This window comes from Chaetodon trifascialis, chromosome 24 (genome assembly GCF_039877785.1).
Source record: "Chaetodon trifascialis isolate fChaTrf1 chromosome 24, fChaTrf1.hap1, whole genome shotgun sequence".
NCBI classification, from domain to species: domain Eukaryota; kingdom Metazoa; phylum Chordata; class Actinopteri; order Chaetodontiformes; family Chaetodontidae; genus Chaetodon; species Chaetodon trifascialis.
Window position 1 is genome coordinate 1111752 of NC_092079.1, and position 20350 is coordinate 1132101.

The following is a 20350-nucleotide window of genomic DNA, read 5'->3' on the forward strand; positions in this document are numbered from 1 at the left end:
GGGTGTCAGTTCTATGTTGCACCCAAATGTCAAATAAAAATTGCAAATGTTTTTGCATGTACTTTATGTATGTTAGCGGATCTTTGGTAATTTAATTGAACATAATGCTTACACTAAGTGTAAAGTGAAAACAACACTAAAACAAGATATTAGTATAACAGACAAAACCTGGATTAGTTCATCCAACACGATTTACATTAGTGTAACACACAAAACCTATATTATTTCATGTAACATGTTGAATTGTGTTGTACAAACTTAAATTACTTGAAATGAACCAACACAAACAAGATAGACTGACTTAACATGATTTTTAATATAATAATAATAAAAAAAACTCTGTAAGTCTCTCAGATTTTTTGAGCACTTTGTGAGAGACAGAAGAAATTTGTCTACAAACCTGGAAAAAATCATGCGTCCAGAGCGTAAATTGTGGCTGGGAGGAGTGTGGAAAGAGAAAAAATCTGGACTTTTTTCGGCTCTCTCCCACTCTGACCGATGACATCACCCACTCTGACACGAGCATTCCGGCAATACACACCCATTATGTATTGCCGGGGGAACTTTTTTTCTGCAAGTTTAGTGCAGAAAGTTCACAAGCTGATTCACCTTCTGCTGAATAAAATGTTTTCAGATATGTACAGTGTTTTGGAAACATAGCAGAAACTGAGGTGGACTTCACATTTGTAACATACAAACAAACAAACAAACAAACATGATAGACAGCACAGTAACACTGACTGAACTATAAAACCAGCCTAGACATATGAACAACTTTAGTCACTCGTCTTACTCTAAACTTACATGAACTATTCAATTAGATTTTTATTGCAAGTGTGTTAAAAAAAAAAAAAAAAAAGTAAGTGTAAGAGATGTTTATAACCTGGTTTCTCCACAGTGCTCAGTGAAGCATGTCTTTAGCTATATGATACGCCGCTGCCTCCGTTACGTCTTCATGCCTTTTAGATGATTTGTCATCAGGCACTGAAGCAGATACCTCTGCATGGTGGTCTGCTGCTTGTGCGGTGGTGCTGCGGTTGGCGGACGTTGGCGAATACGGCTGCGCTCCAAAGAGTGAGCGCGGCTAAGGTGGTTAAATAAGTTTGTGGTGTTACCGGTCTTGGTGGGGACGGCAGTCTTGCATAAGTTACAGACCACACTGGCCTGACTACGGTCCGACTTATAAAATCCAAAAAACTCCGTACTGGCGAGCTGACTTTCCCTGTTTTATCGATGATTTCTTCGCTCGCTGCAGCGCTCACTTTCTATTTCTCATCTCAGTCCTCGCGGAGCATCAAACACGTGACAACGACACGGTGCAACCGAACTTGATAATGTTACATGATTGGCGTGTTAGCGTGTCTCTCACTGATTAGCGATTACTCCCTACGTTGCTCAGTTACCTGAGAGCGAGTGCCTTTGTTCATGCAACCAACCTCGCTTCGCAACTTCAGGTTTCTTCCTATGAAGAAAAAAAAATTATCGAATGCTTTATCGAACGCATTTTATATTGATATTGATGACATGTCTATCGCGAGACATATCGCTATCGGCCCAGCCCTAGTCTCCTATGATATTTCTAGAGATCAAGCCTAGTCTCAGGTCTAATATTTCCACTACTGCCCCTAGTGGAGATGAAGTTTAAACCTCTATTCAATAAAGGGAGCTGTGCCTTGGTTAGCTGAGTCTGTTCAGCTAAAACCATGACATTTTTAAACCCCTCCTGACAAACCAGGCTCTCGGGGACATTTAGCTTAGCTGCTGCATCCAATGATCAGACATTTTGGCTGCTGTGGGATGGGTCCAGTGGATCCCATCCAGGTCAGTGTCAAAATCATTGACAGGTAACTTGGGAAAGAAGTTGAAAGTTTTCATAATGAAAGAGTTCAATACCTGCAGGTTGGATTGCTCCTGTGTGGTAAGGCAGGAGAGCAGTTGATAAGAGGCACCCACAGCGTGGCTTCAGGAAAGCGAGTTCTGGCCATCTTGGTGGCTTTCAGGAGCTGTTTGATGGAGATCTGTCAGGGTTTGTGTCTCCTGCTGTTCAACCCGAAGGCCAGAACAACAGTCTCCACCCTCGTGGTGCAGGTGGCTTTTCAGGAGAGCCTCTGCATGGTAGAATGAAGCCCCTGGATAACTGTCCACCTGCAAGTCCTGGTGCTGAAAAGGTGGAAATCTGGCCACATTAGAGTCACCAATGAATGAAGTGCTTTTCTCTCACACACAGACCTCAGTCGTGAAGTTTTTTGGACGTGTTAACATGCCTGGTTGGTCTGCATGTGGTTGTGTGGGATTTTAAAAGTGATGTGAGTTGCTGTGGGGGGCCACAGCTGGCTGCTTGGCCGAATGTGTGGTGACTCCCAGGGGGGCCATGGAACTCTGACGAACCCTTACGTGACAAAAGCGTGGAAGTGGAAGCTCTGGAAGATGAGCGGAGGCCCATGGGTGTCAGCCTGGGCACGATGGGCTCAGAGCTGGTGCTGGGCTGAGGTGTGGAGGTCACAGGCTCCCCCTCTGGAAGCTCCTGGATCTGCAGGCCCCCCCGGAGAATGCACGGATCGCGTGGAGGAGGGAGAGAAGGAGCTGGAGGAGCCGCTGTCGGATCCCCGATGACGTCATCGCCTCTGCCGCTGCGGAAAGCAGGATAAGACACAAAAACATCAGTACAATTCTTTTAGAGTGTATTTTGCATGAAATAACTTCTGTTCATGTTGGATGTGTTTTCCAGAACATATCATGACCCACTTCATACTGCACTGCATATTGAAGCAGTATTGATGAAAAGCACACCAGGTATCAGATACTGAACAGCGGTAATATACCCAGTTAGAAAAGAAGCAGAACATTTTCTTAAATGTGTGCATCTGAGCACTTTGCTGCATAAACAGTGCAAATGAGAAGACAATTATGTATTTATGTCACATCTGACACAAAGCTTAAACAAATGACATGAACAATTCTTCCATAGAATAAAACTGGAATTTTTTCTTCAATGTAACAGAGCTCAACAAATTCTTCATACTAAATGATGAACTTCAGTTTCACTTTTACAACCTTACATTTTTAACTCACTGAACAGGAAACTGAATTGAATCCATGCAATTTGTGTCCGTTTGGTATATTCAAGGCTTGTCTTTTCTTCGGAGACGCCGTCTGATGAAAGCCTTCTCATCCCATTGGTTGGGGGGAAGCATGTAGGGGCCGTTATAGACACAAATGATGGTCATCTCTTCGGCATACTGAAGATTCTGCAGCAGCTGTAGACAAACATGGCAGGGGTGAAAGGAAGGAAAGGAAAGTGAAGAGCACAGACTCTCATGGGTCAAATCATGCAGCAGATATGCAGCTTCACAAAAAGCATTTTAAACCTGCAATTTTGTCACCTTTTTACTAGAATTAGCATTAGTTAGCACAAACATTGGCATTCCTCTGGAGTGGTGTTTCTGGCCTCGGTGTAATAATCATGGAAAATGGCTTTTTAGTTGCTAAATGCTGCACGATGTTCAGCCTCCTCATCACTATCTTTGTTTGTCTGTTGTTTGGAGCGGAGCAGGTAGTGTAACAGCGCTGATGAGAGCAGTGAGAGTGAACAAAAGTGGTCATGTTAAAGGTCATGTGATCTGTTGTTAACATAAAAATGATTATAGCCACTTGCACATAATGTGCAGTAGATGCACACACACACACACACACACACACACACACACACACACACACACACACACACACACACACACACACACACACACACACAATGTTTTGCTATACTTGTGAAGACCATGACCCCATAGCATGTTGTGAGGACCGCCCTTTCTGCTGATGCTAGGAAGATGAAAAAAATACCTTTAACACTAGGTGGGGCTGGAGCATCAGAAAAACACTTAAAATGATTAAACACAAAATGTTCACACAACTGGTGAAGTTGGTGTGGTGTTGTGAGGACCAGACTGTTGCTAGGCATATTTAAATCACAAGGTCTGTTTTTTTAAGGCTTTTGGGCAGCCATTTTGAACAATTCTTATCTCCCAAGAGGAGTTCTTTGTTAATCAAGACTGGCTTGATTAACAAAGAACATTTTAATACATATAATATCTATGATAATTTTTTACTATAACATAATATCGTAAAAGATTTTTTTAAAAATCTTATTAAACCCTAATATTTAGTTATCTTATTTCATGTATATGTGTGTATATTTTTTAATCAACATGTCAACACTAGTGTTGAAAGTACCTTTCTACCTAATCTGACCATTTAAAAGCAATTTCATTTAGTATGCAATTATCATCAGTGCATAACTTGTTGTTGTTGTTTTATGGTTTGATAAACTCATAGCTGGACACATTTATAACTTCCATATATTTAGGCCCATGCTAAGTATGGTTGATGCAGAAACTATTGTCCATGCAACTGTCTTATCTTGCCTTGATTATTGTCATGCTCTATACTCTGGCTCCTATTTCTCGTAAGTAGAATCAACTTATCCAAGATAAGCAGGAAAGCGAGGCTGGACAAAGTCTCCTAAGTTCATCCTGGCTTAGTTGGTTTTTCGCCAAGCCAGGCTGAGGAGGAGCTTTGTCAAGCCAGGTGTAACTCATTCGGATAAGTGCGTGTCCGTGGATTTCTTAGGGTGAATCCCATTTCTCTTTTCTACCCCTACCCCTTAGCCCTACCCCTTGTCCCTTGCCCCTTGAAATGGAGTGCCAAGGGGTAGGGCCGAAAGTCAACCCCTCCGAATTGGGACACCCCTTCGACAATCGCATACGTCATCAGTAGTCGCCGTTGCCTCTTACGTAGGCAGATGCGACAAGCTAATGCTACCGTCACATTCGATTTGTGTGTGACATTCCTGCATGTTGTATCCCACAACGCTGTCAATGTAACTGAATACCAGCAGCGAGGTTGCCAAAGTTATTATTGATAACGTTATCACTGCAGATTATCAGGCTGCCCACAGAGCACCGCTAGTGGCATTCAGCCTGGCAACGGTAACCACGTAACTGAAGCCTTGACTACTATCGATTTTTTGGGGGGGTTTTTTTACGAGGAAAATGACCACTACACATTGAAACAACGTTAAAATAGACAAAGTGGTTTTCGTACATTTTAAAACTTCGTTCATGGAGAAAATACCGGTCTTGCAAGGCATTCTGAGAAATCTGTCGTACCCCTCCATTTGGAGTGTGCCTCGGAAAAATCTCCGTTTGGAGGGGTACATAGCCCTACCACTTCCCCCTACCCCTCCGTCATAATGGGAATTGGGACACCCCTACCCCTCCACGTGAACGCGCAAAACGAAGGGGTAGGGCCAAGGGGGAGGGCCAAGGGGTGAAATGGGATTCAGCCTTAAATAGACCCCGAGATTGATCACAGATTCACCGATGCAGCAATGGAGAGGGCGCGTGCGGCTTACTTCTCGCCAAGAGCAGCGTCTAATTATGGAGACATATGCAGAATCCAGACACATTATAACAATAAAAGGAAGCACTGCAGCGATAATCAAGCAGAGAGAGGGTGTGTGGCAACAAATTGAATGTGCAAGTGATCTGAACATATACACTTGTGGCACAAATGAATTTCATTACAAGTCCCTTCCACAAATGAACAATTTTACATTTCACTATAAAGGTGAGCAGCAGCGGAAGTTAATATTCCTCGGGAACTGTACCGTGATGATCCTTCATTTATTGTGCGTCTCTTATCTCTTATAGCAACTAGGCTATAATTTATCACAGTAATTAATGTTCATACAGCACAAATACATCTGGCCAAATGCAAACCTGGCAACAGGTCGAAGTAAAATCTAAGAACATCCTGCAGTCTGAGAGGTGTCTCAGTTACATTTACTGTTTACTGTACCAATGAGATATAACCTGTATTAGTAAGGTGCTCGTCACGCACTGCACTGTCTGAAAGGTGCTTGCATCTGAGAAGCAGGAGGCTGTGGGTGTGTGGGGGGTGTGGGGGGTGTGGGGGAGGGCCCAACGCTTTCTTCACGCCAGCGGAGGAGGTGGTCCTCGACCAGAACAGAGGCAGGCCGATGAGGGAGGTGACAGATCTCCGATCACAGTGACAGCTGTTTGGACAGACAAGGCACAACACTAAACTAAGCCTGGCTGTTAGCCTGATCACGACCAGGCTAAGTGCAAGGAATAAATCTCCATGGCAACATATGTGCACTTGGAGATACTTTCGAAGAACCGGATCAACACTAAGTTAAGCCAGGATAAGCAACATAGCCCGGCTTAATCGCTTATCTAGGTTTGGAGAAATAGGGCCCTGGCCTACCTGCCTCTAGTACCAGAGGTTTTCAGCTTGTCCAGAATCATGACCAGAACCAGGAGGTTTGACCACATTACATGCATCCTGGCTTCCCTTCATTGACTCCCAATCAACACCAATCTTATTTGTTTTTCTGTATTTTTCTATTTGACCATCAAGTTAGGGTCAGTCTGTCAGTAGACCAAATTATGTTAAGTGAGAGAATTCTCCAATCAACGGGGAAACAAAGTTTCAAAATTGTGTAACCAACCCGGCGACCACTGATCTGTACTAGCACTGTTATTATTCTGTCACCTATGTCACGGCTGTGTGGAAAAACACACTGTGATCCATAATCAAGGTCCAGACGAGGTGCCAAGAATAAATACTGAGCAAGACAGTTATCTGTAGTTATCTGTAGACCCTGCACTGTGCACTGTGCTGTCCAGTGCAGAACTCTGCAGTGAAGGTGGAGACGATGGTGTATTTGCGACAATAAAAAAAAAAAAAATTTGAAGGAGACGCGGCTAGGATTTAGGAATGGCGGCTCACCACTCCTAAGTGAATGTAGAGGAAACACTGCAATTTCAAGCAGCTACAAGGGTTTTTTATTATTCATGCTACTTGAAAACGGGTAGAATGTAACTTCTCACCTGTGTACAGTATTACACAGCGACAAGGGTTACTTATTATTCAAGCACATCGAGTACAGGAGGAATGTAACTTCTCACACCTGTGTAAAGTATTACGCAGCTACAAGGGTAACTTATTATTCAAGCACATCGAATACAGGAAGAATGTAACTTCTCACATCTTTGTACAGCAAACCACAACTTTTACCTGAACTTGCTGTTGCTATGTTACACAACATACTTATACTAATGAATCCGAATTCAAACAGCCACAAGTCACTCAATATTCTCTAATTTTAATCATTTCAATAATTCCCTTTGTCCCTTCCCTTCTTAGAAATGGTTTGTCCATCCAGCACGGTTCGCTCTTCCTCATGCGAGTGCGGGAGTGAGCAAGAGCTAGCCAGATAAGATGATATCATCATGCCCCCTAAAAGGCACAAATCTGGACACCAGAAAAGAGTGGAAAAGGAGGCCCGGAGTAGGAGCAGCAGAGCAGGGGCCCAGGACATTAAACAGTTTTCCTCCAAGAATGGTGAGAGCAAAAGTAGGCTCGTGCAGTTGAAACGATTATCTTAGCTTTGATGAGCCACAGCCGCAGGCTTACTGTACCGTCAGCTGTCATCCGGTGGGCTACACTCAGGACTGGACAAGTCACCAGTCATGAATTTAAAAAAAAGTCACTAACTGAACGTTACTAATAACGGGGCTTCTACAGTGACTGTATGTTTCCCACATCATTGTGACAGTGCTTCATTTGCCCATTCAGGCTCTGCATTGGATTGTACTATGACGCATTCAAGTCTAATAAGTAATTATGAGCATCAGATGAACGTCAGTTATGTTATCATAATGTGTTCAATGGGGTCTTGTAAAAATGTGTTGTTAGTGATGCATTTGAGTAGTCAAAATAAAAAATTTCAGTTTTGAAAGATTTGTTGTTGTTGTTGTTGTTATAGCAAAATAAAATAAAAAACACCATAGTAGATGACAATAGCAAAGTAAAAAAAAATAAAAAATTTGGACAGTTTACATCAGTTTACACTGACTTTTGAATAGTTTAAAAATATTTTTATGGTATGAAGAAGCGCAAGTATATTTTGTATATTCCAAGAATAGTTATATCACAAGAAATGTCACTTTTAAAAAAATGTTATAATGTTTGGCAGTTGTTTTTTACTGGCAACACAAAAGCTTACCATTTGCATCAGGCTTAGATGATCTCTTGACAGTAGTCTTTGTGTTTACAGCAGGGCATTCTGGGTGGAGGAAGAGACAGCCCACCAGGTACACAAACTGAGTGCTAACCTACTGTACAATGCATGCCAGAAAGTCTAAGCTGTACATGATCATAGTACGTACCATCAGAGTCTTGGTCAGAGGACTCATTCCGGCCAGGCCTCCACTTCTGGCTTCTGGATCGCTCTGTAACAGAGGGAAACACACATCAGATATTAGTCGTTACAACTTAACATCAGTGGAAAAAGCTAACTTATGACTTAATACCAGCTTTGTTTGGTTCAGTGTTCACTTCCTAAAGTTCTTGAAACGTGTATTGTTTATTAGAAAAGCAAAATAAATAAAATGTTTAAAAAAACCCATTGAACCCTGATGTCTACTATAGCAAATTGCATACCATCCAGTTCTTGTCCAGGCGATGCCTCCCTTGTGGCACGCTCTGAAGTGCGCCCGTGGTTGTTTTTTTGCGACAAGGCAACTGTAAGAGAAATATTTGATACTGCATAAGTCACATGTACTTACTTTCCGCTACTACTTTCCAATAGGTTAAAAAAACCCAGATCAAACTGGGAGCTCTGATACTCACCCTCTAATCCTAAATCTATCTCATCCAGAGACTTTCCTTTATAGACAGTGGTCCCACATTCTATCGCCATAAGCAGTTTGCTCATTTTTGCAAGTTGGATTGTGTTCTCAGTTAGGCGATAATACTCTCTGTGGACGCGGATATCGTGCCCCATGAATTTAGCCACCTGATCCAACTCATGATCCTTCAGGTTCATTATTTGACAGAGAGTTGCAATGTGCTTCCATAACTGAGTGGAGGTCAGGGTCTCAGGGTGTTTTGCATCACACAGACTTGCACACTTTCAGAGACAGTCAGACCCTCTTATGTGGGAGTCTGATTTTGGTCTTGCAAAGACATATTTGTTGGTGTCAAGAATGTCGTTTTCCTGCGTCCTGTGCTCAATGAGAAAATCCATGATCTGGTCATGTCTCTGGTAAGCAGCACAGGTACTTTTCGCCCACGTTTTCCTCTTATCACAATTCTTGTGAAGTCTTTACTCAGGCAGGCATTGCATAACATCCTCATTTAGTGCCTCTGTATTTTTGTTCTTGTATGTTTCAAGTTCCATTCTAGCTGCTTCGCCTTGGCGCCTCCTGTTAAACAGAATAGTCTGTGAGAGGATGGTTTCACTTAACATGTTATATGCTTTGGGATGAGGACCTTCTTTGAGTTTCTCTCTGGCATCCTCTTCCAAGCACTTCAAATATTTTTGAAGTTTGATTACATCTTCAGTGAGAGGGATCATTTCTTTCATGTTCCACTTGTTCTCTTCCAGGTTTGTCCTTGCTCGATGTGAGACATAGTGGTTCCATTCTGCACTGAATAAACCCAGGAAGTTCCTCACACGGTTTGCAGCTGCCTCATCTTCTTCTTTTACATACTTACCTATCATGATATCACCAACTGTCTTTAGAGAGTGTCCTAGTTTTACAGCAAGAGATGGTCGATCATAGCAGTACTTTGACTTAGTGTAGCCAGATGCCTTTTTAGCTGCATCAACAGCCAACTTGAACATTGGTGGAACTAAGATGTCCTCCAGATTTTTCACCTTCCTGTTTATTGCCTTTGCAGCCAACACAAATCTCCCCAACTCCCTAATTTTCTGACTCACATAGCCGTCTTTGGATGGATCACTCCCATGCTTCTCCAACAGTCTGTCGCCATACTCACAAATAAGTGAGTCAGATTTTACCTCAATCGACACCTCATCATGGATCATCCTACAAATGATTTTGGAACATCTCTCTGTTATATTTCCTGATTTTGGAATGAGACAGGAAGCAACAGCTTGGACTCTCTTTCTTTTCATGGATTTTTCCTGGGGAGCATCATTTGTTTTTTTGTGGGTAGCCTCGTGCTTCCACAGCTCACTTTTTCAGACAAACCCATAACAATGATTGCAGGGCAGGTAGTGATGTGGATTTACTTCTTCTAAAGGCTGTCTGTACGTCACTATCTCCCCTATTCCTGTCTGCAAGACAGTTACATTGTGGTGATAGTTACCCCCATGGCGAAGCTGATCCAACAGCAGACGTTGTTTCTTTGAGTTTTTGTTAAAGGACATTGCTCTAATAACTTCTTCTTCTTTCTTGTGATTTCTCTCTAGATGACGGGAAATTTTACTCTGTGGCTTTTTGCAGTAAATACAATAATGTCTTTTGTCCCACTTCCTTTTCTCTCCCCTCTTGCACCTCTTCACTGTTATGTTTGGCATGCCGTCTTCCTTCTCATCAGCTGCTTTGTCAGCATCACCTCTCAGCTCTTCTTCCTCTTGCATTTCAGCATCCTCAAGTAACTGCATTGGACTTGGACTGCTGGCCTTACTGTCTGAAGAGCTTGGAGAAGGCACATAATCACTGCTGTCATCGCCACCCAACTCATCACTACTGTCAAGATCCTGTCAAAATGAAATGTTTACAAATGTTTTAGTTAGGACAATGGTCAATCAAATCAGTTGGAAACCTCATGCCAGTCCTCTGTCATCTTTCAATTACACTGAATTATTTCAAGAACTACAGCTCTTTTGCATGGTTAAATACTTTTCCAAATGTTACTGAATTAAAAAAAAGAAACTTATTTATAGTACTTATTTATAAGACAGCTGGAAGAAAAACTAGACAATTTCCCCCTGGGAAATTTTGAAAGGGCCACGGGGGCTACCGCCGGACAATGCCAACAGCTAATGCTAAGCTAACATTAGCATGTCAAATAACACGTTAAAAACATCTGAACCATAATCAGAATGCCTTGAACAATCATTTTAGCCAAGGTTAGCATGTCAAATAACACATTAAAAACATCTGAACCATCATTAGAACGCCTTCAAGAATCATTTTAGCCTAAGTTAGCATGTTAGCATTAGCATGCTAACATTAGCATGTGTACACAACAACCCGACATCAAAAGTCAAACCTCTATGCACCAACAAGTTCATAGGACCTCATGTTAGCATTAGCATGTTAGCATTGTGGCTAATGCTAACAGGCCAACATCACTCATTACCTCACTAAGGGTGAATCCCATTTCTCTTTTCTACCCCTACCCCTTAGCCCTACCCCTTGTACCCCTTGAAACAAGGGGTACAAGGGGTAGGGCCGAAAGTCAACCCCCCTCCAAATTGGGACACCCCTTCGACAACCGTGGAACTGCGCTAAGCTGGTTTAAATCCTACTTGTCAGATCGCTCTCAGTTTATACGCGTTAATGACGACTCCTCTGTGCTCACTAAAGTCAGCTATGGAGTTCCGCAGGGTTCTGTGCTTGGACCAATTCTATTCACCTTATATATGCTTCCTTTAGGTAAGATTATCAGGAAGCACTCAATAAATTTTCATTGCTATGCAGATGATACCCAGCTATATTTATCAATGAAACCGGAAGAAACCAGTCAGTTAACTAGACTACAAGCATGTCTTCATGACATAAAGACCTGGATGACCTGCAATTTTCTGATGCTAAACTCGGACAAAACTGAAGTTATAGTAGTAGGCCCTAAACATCTTAGAAAGTCACTTTCTGATGACATAGCAGTTATGGATGGCATTGCGCTGGCCTCCAGCACCACTGTAAAGAATCTGGGAGTTATCTTTGACCAAGACATGTCCTTTCACTCCCATGTAAAACAAATTTCAAGGACTGCCTTTTTTCACCTACGTAATATCGCAAAAATCAGGCATATTTTGTCTCAAAATGATGCAGAAAAACTAGTCCATGCATTCGTAACTTCCAGGCTGGATTATTGCAATTCTTTACTATCAGGCTGCCCAAATTTGTTGCTGAATATTCTCCAGTTGCTCCAGAACGCTGCAGCACGTGTTCTGACAAAAACCAGGAAGCGAGATCATATTTCTCCAATACTCGCCACTTTGCACTGGCTCCCTGTAAAGTTTAGAATAGAGTTTAAAATTCTCCTCCTTACTTACAAAGCCATAAATGGCCAGGCACCTTCTTATCTTAAAGAGCTCATAGTACCTTATTGCCCTACTCGAACACTGCGTTCCCAGAATGCAGGTCTACTTATGGTTCCTAAAGTCTCAAAAAGCAGAACAGGAGTCAGAGCATTTAGCTATCAAGCTCCTCTCCTGTGGAACCATCTTCCAGTCTTTGTCCGGGAGGCAGACACTGTCTCTACATTTAAGAGTAGGCTTAAAACTTTCCTTTTTGATAAAGCTTATAGTTAGGGCTGGCTCAGGCTTGTCCTGGACCAGCCCCTAGTTATGCTGCTATAGGATTAGACTGTCGGGGGACATCCAAAGATACACCGAGCTCCTCCGTCCTTCTGTCCCTCTCCATCCGCACGCTCTCATGTCCTACCACGGCGTGTTACTAACTTAGCTCCTTCCCCGGAGTCTCTATGCTTTGTCATCTTGCAGGTTCCCATGGACAGTGGCTGAATCTGGATTGTGGATTTCAGCTGCATCTCCTGCCTTGGCCCTGCCTGACATCCACTGCAACTGCTACTGCTGTTATTACATCCACTGTCACTGTTACTGTGACTGAGACTGCATGTCTGTCTCTCTGTCTCTGTCTCTCTCTCTCTCTCTCTCTCTGACTGCATTTCTGTCTGTCTGTCTGTCTGTCTGTCTGTCTGTCTGTCTGTCTGTCTGTCTCTCTCACTCTCCCTCTCTTGCTCTTCCTCTCTCACCCCACCGGTCGAGGCAGATGGCCGCCCACCCAGAGTCTGGTTCTGCTCGAGGTTTCTGCCTGTTAAAAGGAAGTTTTTCCTCGCCACTGTCGCCAAGTGCTTGCTCATGGGGGAATTGTTGGTTTCTTTGTAGATAAAGAGCTTGGTCTGTACCAGCTCTATATGGAAAGTGTCCTGAGACAACTTCTTTTGTGATTTGGTGCTATACAAATAAAATTGAATTGAATTGAATTGAATTGAACCGCGTACTTCATCAGTAGTCGCCGCTGCCTCTTACGTAGGCAGATGCGACAAGCGTTTGCCGGAGATCTCGGGGAATCATGCCGTCTCCCGCTGTGGTCTGTTGCGTGGGCTATTGGGACACATGGATAACTGTGATTTCATGATCTCTGATCTCATATAAACCAGTGATATTAACGTTACTTGGGTTACAACATCCATATAACATGTTAGCACGGATTGTCGCAATTCGTACACAACTTCAATGGAGTTACAGGCTAATGCTACCGTCACACTCACATTCGATTTGTCGTATGACATTCCTGCATGTTGTATCCCATAATGCTGTCAATGTAACCGAATACCAGCAGCGAGGTTGCCCGAAGTTATTATTGATAACGTTATCACTGTAGATTATCATCGGGGCTGCCCACAGAGCACCGCTAGTGGCATTTAGGCTGGCAATGGTAACCACGTAACTGAAGCCTCGACTACTATCGATTTTTTTCGGGGGATTTTTTACGAGGAAAATGACCACTACACATTGAAACAACGTTAAAATAGACAATAAAGTGGTTTTCGTACATTTTAAAACTTTATTCATGGAGAAAATACTTCGTAAATCGAAATCTGTCGTACCCCTCCATTTGGAGTGTGCCTCGGAAAAATCTCCATTTGGAGGGGTACATAGCCCTACCACTTCCCCCTACCCCTCCGTCATAATGGGAATTGGGACACCCCTACCCCTCCACGTGAACGCGCAAAACGGAGGGGTAGGGCCAAGGGGGAGGGCCAAGGGGTGAAATGGGATTCAGCCTAACACTTAGAACTCACCAGTAATAGGCTAGGCTGTGGATCATTGTCAAGCCACTGCATAGCTGCCGCTGAAGCTACATATGTGTGTGTATGTGGGAGAGGAGTGCTCAGAGAAGTACTGAGGCTCAGAGGTTGCCATGGAAACTTGAGGTGGCCTGATCAATGATGTCACCCACTCAGACTAGAGGTAAGATCTTAAGCCCGAGCCCGAGCCCGAGCCCGAGCCCGAGCCCGAGCCCGAGCCCGAGCCCGAGCCGGCCCGAATTTCGGGCCGGGTCGGGCCCAAAATGTCAATTATTAACTTTGGGTCGGGTCGGGCCGGGCTTCTCTCTCGCTATTTTTTTTTAATAAATATATATTTATTTGAAGTCTGTAATAACCAAATACACGGCTCGGGACACGTGCGCGCTTTACGCAGCGCTCAATGCCAGATGTTCAAGAGGACGAGACCCGAGACTGAACTCCCGCACAATACGCACTTTACACCAAGATGACCGCCCTGGACCACCTACCTCAGCAGGTCTGACTTCTGCAAACAGCAGCTGGTCCAGAAACATGTATAAATGGATTCATCCGTGCGCGCAGTCTCCAGCGGAGGATTTTTAAAGTCTGTTTGTTTCCGCCTTTGGTAACGAAGACTATAGTGAACCTGCTGCGCTCTGGAGGCTTTACCCCGTGTATCTCAGATGCCCTTCCTTGTGATCTACAATGAAGCCCAGAGACCTGCTCCTGCTGCTGTTCCTCTCCTTGTCAGAGAAGCGCGTCCATGTGAGCACAATATCACACACAGAAATATCTTTAACAAACTTTTCCAGCGTTATTTCATTGTGTAAATGCATTTATAATGATCATAAAAATATGTAGATTATTTTAACATTAAGAAAACTTGCGATATAAAATTTCGGGTTTGTTTCGGGCTCGGGCCTGCAAATCAAGTTAATTGATCGGGCTCGGGCCGGATCGGGCTTTAATACCCGCGGGCCTGGGTCGGGTCGGGCTGGATTTTTTAGGGCCGTTCTTACCTCTAACTCAGACACAGGTGCAGACACACATGCATTGTATTGGAGGCAATGAGGAGCAGAGACAGAAACATCTGAATTTAGCCTCTGCGCACCCCTCGAACAAACGCTTCTCACGCGAAGACCGAAAGTCCTATTGCCAAAATTTCTTCACCATCAGAGCTACAAGGCTTTGCTGTACATGCTGATCACTTTCTTTTTCCACTGGGGTCAGAAATGCGGATTTTACAGCGAGTTAAAAACATGGTTGGTTTCTGTTTCTCCTGTTTTTGTATTTGTATTGGACCTTATGGGCCAGGTCAGAGGTACTCTCCTCACTCAGAGGCTCATATATCAAAAACCGTAAGTCCTATCGCTTAGCCAGGCACATTGTGAGAATCAGCGTAAGCGGCACTACAGCTCTGGAAATTTTCACGCATGTAGAGCGAAATTTGTGCTTTGGAGGTGCGTGGAAAGAAAAAGTTTCAGACGATTTTCAGAGCTTCTCTCCTCCACTCTAGTGCGAACATTCCGTGCAATACACACCCATTATGAACTCACAATTTCTCCCAAAACGATCATGGTCATTGAACAGCGACTGCTCAAAAACTATATGACATCAAAACGTGGCTTAATACACCAATACACGAGACTTGTGTCTACTTTTCAAAGTTGGAATGGCGTCATAGTTGGCTTCATGATTTGATGTTGGTGTCAATGTCATTTTAACTTCTGTTTAAATTATACATATAAATATGGTTAGATTAAGTTACCAGATATAAGGTTTTAAATTCACACCCACAAAAGTGGGGTACAATTGTTAGGCTACATTCATTTGATACATACCAGTTCCTTTTCTTCCTTTCTCTTTTTCTCCATGATCTGCAAAACAAACAATTATCTTTAAGCAAACTCATCACTAAGAAAGTTATTTATTCATTTCAATTAAATGAATACACTTTCATTTACTTTGAGTAGTTGAAGGCCACATAAACACATTCGATATTGCTGGAACTCAGCCCATTTCTGGTGTGTCCATTAAAGGTGTCCAGAAATTGCCATTTGTCCTGTTTGTCGCACCTGTAGCAGAACTGGCCTCTAACTGACCTTCTCTTACCCTCTTTGACTTCTCATGAGAAACGGAGGTGTAAACCAGCCAACTGATTGAATTATAGACCATCTGGTTTACTTATAATGAAATGCGATTTCGGCGAGAGACAGGATGTCTGGCTCAACTACTACTCTTCTCACACGTTGAAGGAAGAGAGCCAAGAGGTCAACGCCTTTACCTCATGGGCATCTCCTTCCCAGGATGTCCCATGTTAAGGCTAATTCTTCCCCAATAGCCCTAAGGGCTCAAGACAATAAAACTGTCTGGATGAGACAAATGACATGCCTCAGAGGAATCCACAAACATCAGCAAATGCTGATGGGTTGTAAACTGGACATTCATTGAAGCAACCGGTGATATATGCTTGTGTGCTTTTTCTCAATACTCCAGAATAACCAAACTTCTATGTTAAACTTAACTTTTGATGTTTTCACCCTACAGGACTCACTGTACACTGTACATAATATTGGTGTTTTCCCAGTATCTCTAACCTGAAGTATGACAAAGTTGTGATTTTAACTGTTTTATAAAGTTGTCTGAATTGTCACCGTAAAACCATACTGCCATCCAGAGGTTCCTAACCGTCAGATTGAATATGCTTGACTTGACACATTTATCGATAAGTAACTGTAATCGTGATAATCATTTTGGCAAATATAGTCTGCCTTTCTTTATTTCTTTATCTTTATTTTTGTGTTAGTTATACCGTGAGTCATCATACATATTAGGATGAAATTGTTACCATGATTATCTTTAATGTTGTCACCCAACCATAGGAAGTGTCTAATGCATGCTGTGAACAATGTTGAAATGTCATTGAAAATTTGTCATTGAAATTATGTGTGATTGACCATAGTGAGAAGCAGATGAGCCCCTCGTATGAATCATTGATTAGTTCAGCTCCTTGAGGCGATTGCGCGTCACAAAGCGTCTCACATGTTCGACATTAGACACGCCCCTGGAGCGAGATTTAAATGTCTGCAGCCGCAGCATGAATTCAGTGCGCGTTACTCAGTTTTGTTTTAAGTTATGTTACGTTATGTTTAGTTTTGTCTTTTAGTTCTGTTTTTATTTTTCTTCTTTCTACGTCTAGTTACTCTCAGCTGAGTTCTTTTTCTTACTTCTTTGTCTTAAGTTTTGCACAGTCGTTTTGCTCTTTAAGTTTTTTTCGTCTTCGAGCTACTCCAAGCCATTCCAAGTAGCGTAAGTTATCTTCAGAAGACGTATTCTTATAATTTGTCGTAAGCTTTCAAGTTAACTTTCTGTTTAGCCAAACGTTTTGTTTTAACATCAGTAAATTTAGGCAAGTAATACTAATTTTGTAGCCTTCTTCGAACGGCCATCGAAGAGACTCTTAATTTGTACTATCAGTCTAAAATAATCCGTCACGGACTCAACCGAACCAAACCCTGCAGCCAGCTGTTGATCCTTGGTCCGGCGAACAACCATCCAGAGCCGTCCCTTATCTGTAACCGACACCGCAGAACCAGTTCCAGAGACGCCCCCGTTCAACATCAGCTCTTCACCTTGGTGCCTGGGCCTTCCACCAGACCACCAAGCAGATCGAGCCACGGACGAACATCTGGAACACCTTCGAGTTAGTTCGGAGCAGAGCACAGCGGGACGCCAGCAATCAAGTAGGCACGCTAAGCGGGTTTGAATAAGAGTTGGTCTGTGAGGTTGAGAGACGGTCAATTCGTCCAAATTCTCTCCATTAATCGTTTATTCCCTTAACTCTACGTTCGCGTCCCCATTATTCCCTTTTAACTACCTCTCACTATCGCCAATTTATTTACCATTGTGTTGCCATAAGTTTCTTGTGTGTTCTGTCATATCACCTCACATCTTCTGTCTTATTATTCCTGATACATCACTCATTATCCATAATTCTGCTTAATAAATGATATTTTGATATAAGTCCTGGTTAGACGGTGTCCTTTTGAACTGAATATATAGGATCCCTGTATCCAGAGTTTACACTTCAGATTATCAGACTGGTTTACTGTTAGTCCATTCGTTAGTATTTTATCAGCGTTATAGCAATTAATTTCTGCAGTCCTTCTTAGCTGAGGAAGGTGGTGCCCCGTCATTTTATCAACGAATGCAACATCAAATCAAGGTAGTTCCCCTACACACTACACCATCAACCACACAGACGTCTGAGAGTGCAGCTCCTGAGGCTGGCGAGAGTGAGGCATCGGACAACACTTCTGTCAGCAGTGGCGAGTGCTTTCACTTGTGAGTATCAGCTTCAGCACGTCTCAGTTTGAGTAAATTATCTGTTAATCTCATGCAGGGCTCTCAGCCTTCCAGCCTTCAGTATTTCTGGGTAGCATGATCTAATTTGTTCGTTTCAAAGCTTCTGATTTCTATCAAACTACTATTGAATTCTGTTTACATTCAGTTGTTTTTGAAAGGTCTGCAGCCAACCTCTATTCATGGTTTCACCTCTCCTCCTGTGTTTCTGCTAAACCTGATTTATTCAAACATGTTGTACATCATCTTAAAGCTTTGATTCTCTTATTTCCACAAAGTATCAACTTTCCATCCCAACACAAACTGCATGCTTGTAATCAGACATTTAGTGTGGTCAATTTCAGGCAGCTGTCAGAGCTGGGTCAGAGGTCAAACTTCTTTCACTTACAATGTTTGAACAGTGCTTCTAATGTGTTTAAACATGTTTAGGCATTTCCAGGAATGTGTTTAATTCATTGTAACTTGGAAATGACTTTATTTGCATGAAATGACATTCACAACCTCACTCTGTCTGGGAATCATCAGCACCGGTGATGCACTTCTCAGCTTGAGTAAATAAGCTGTTAGTCTCAGGCAGGGCTCTCAGCCTTCCAGCCTTCAGTGTTTCAGGCTTGCAAGATCTGATTAACTGGAGTAATTCCCCATTTTAAAGCTTAGCTTTCCATCCTAGCACACACTTTTATAACAAAACGCCTTTCCCACATTGCAGTGTCCAGGGTGTGCAGTGGACGATCCCCAACAGGAAGTTCATGGCACAGAGGGACTTTATCAGAAGCACTCTCTGGACCATGCCTTGCTGAAGGACTTTGGCGTATACCTGCAGAGGGAGCTTTGCAATGAAAACTTTAAACAGGAGGTGAGTACTACCATAAAACATAATGCAAGTAAAAAAACAGTCATGATTAGAAGACAATTTAACATGTTGTAACGTGTTTTCTTATTCTTTTGGAGTATTTATTGCATGCCTTTTACTTTAAATTTGTGGAATATGCTGAAATTAATAAAGAATCTATCTATCTATCTATCTATCTATCTATCTATCTATCTATCTATCTATCTATCTATCTATCTATCTATCTATCTATCTATCTATCTATCTAGTCTTTTCAGGTTGAAAGCGTTGCCTGGTACCTGTACTACTTGGACCCACAGAAGCCATCCCTGCAATTTGTCAGGAACAGGGAGAAGATCCAGCAGTACCTCTGTGAGCTCTCCGAGGCAAAGCTCACAAAACAGACACAGATGAATTACCTGAAGAGCTTGAAGAGGTTGGTAGCATTTGTTTTGGGTTTTTTCTCCATATAATATCAACACTTGTGTAGACAATAAACGTAATTGGGCTTAAATATGTGTAAATACTTAAAATACTTGCACTTCCTCTGACAGATTCCTGGTGTACCACACTGTCAACACCAGCCTGAGGCGAGAGGATGAGACACTCCATGCGGACTGCAAGGACTTCATCGATTACATTGGCTCACTGCAGAAGTCCTGCTCCAAGCAAGTGAGCAAAGAGATCACCCAAAAGAGGTAAGTTTAGCTGTTTGCACGCAGTTAACTGGATTACAGTACAGATAAGTGAGCAATGTGGCAAGTAATGTCCTGATTGTTAATACTCTTCCCAAATCAACATGAGGCACAGCAGTTTTGCATGTTCATGCTGCACATGTGCTGCCCACTGCTACAGACAGGCTGTTTGGAGCTGCTGATGGTGATATCTCAACACATATCGTCACCAGGCTTCAGCCTGACGGTCAGCTGAGCCGTATGGGTTGCACACCGGTGTCGTCTTTTCATGTTTGGATCTTGTCATGTGTCATCTGTTGCAGGTGGCCAAACACACAGGAACAGCTGAGGCTGTCGCTGTTGCTAATGTGTGCGTTTGATGACTGACCGAGCGCTGCTGAAAACACCGTTAAAACCACGCTGCCGTCTTGTTGACGGTGTGATATATGGCGCCGGCAGCGGAGTCGAAAATAGAGCCCCAAGAGTTAACTTGAATCTCCTTTACAATTTGGAATGCATCGTCGAACTTGTTACAGTTCGTATTCAGTTTTAATAAAAGTGCATTTTATGCTAAAGCAAGTGTGAGTGTTCGGATTTGTCT

General features: G+C 42.8%; 1 long non-coding RNA gene across 1 annotated transcript; it reads left to right on the forward strand.

The window, feature by feature from the left end:
* The first annotated feature begins 18871 nt into the window (after nucleotides 1–18871).
* LOC139352078 (uncharacterized) lies at nucleotides 18872–19767 on the forward strand. Its single transcript, XR_011603619.1, has 3 exons — nucleotides 18872–19099; nucleotides 19354–19511; nucleotides 19630–19767. It is a non-coding gene; the product is annotated as an uncharacterized lncRNA (long non-coding RNA).
* Nucleotides 19768–20350: the final 583 nt, after the last annotated feature.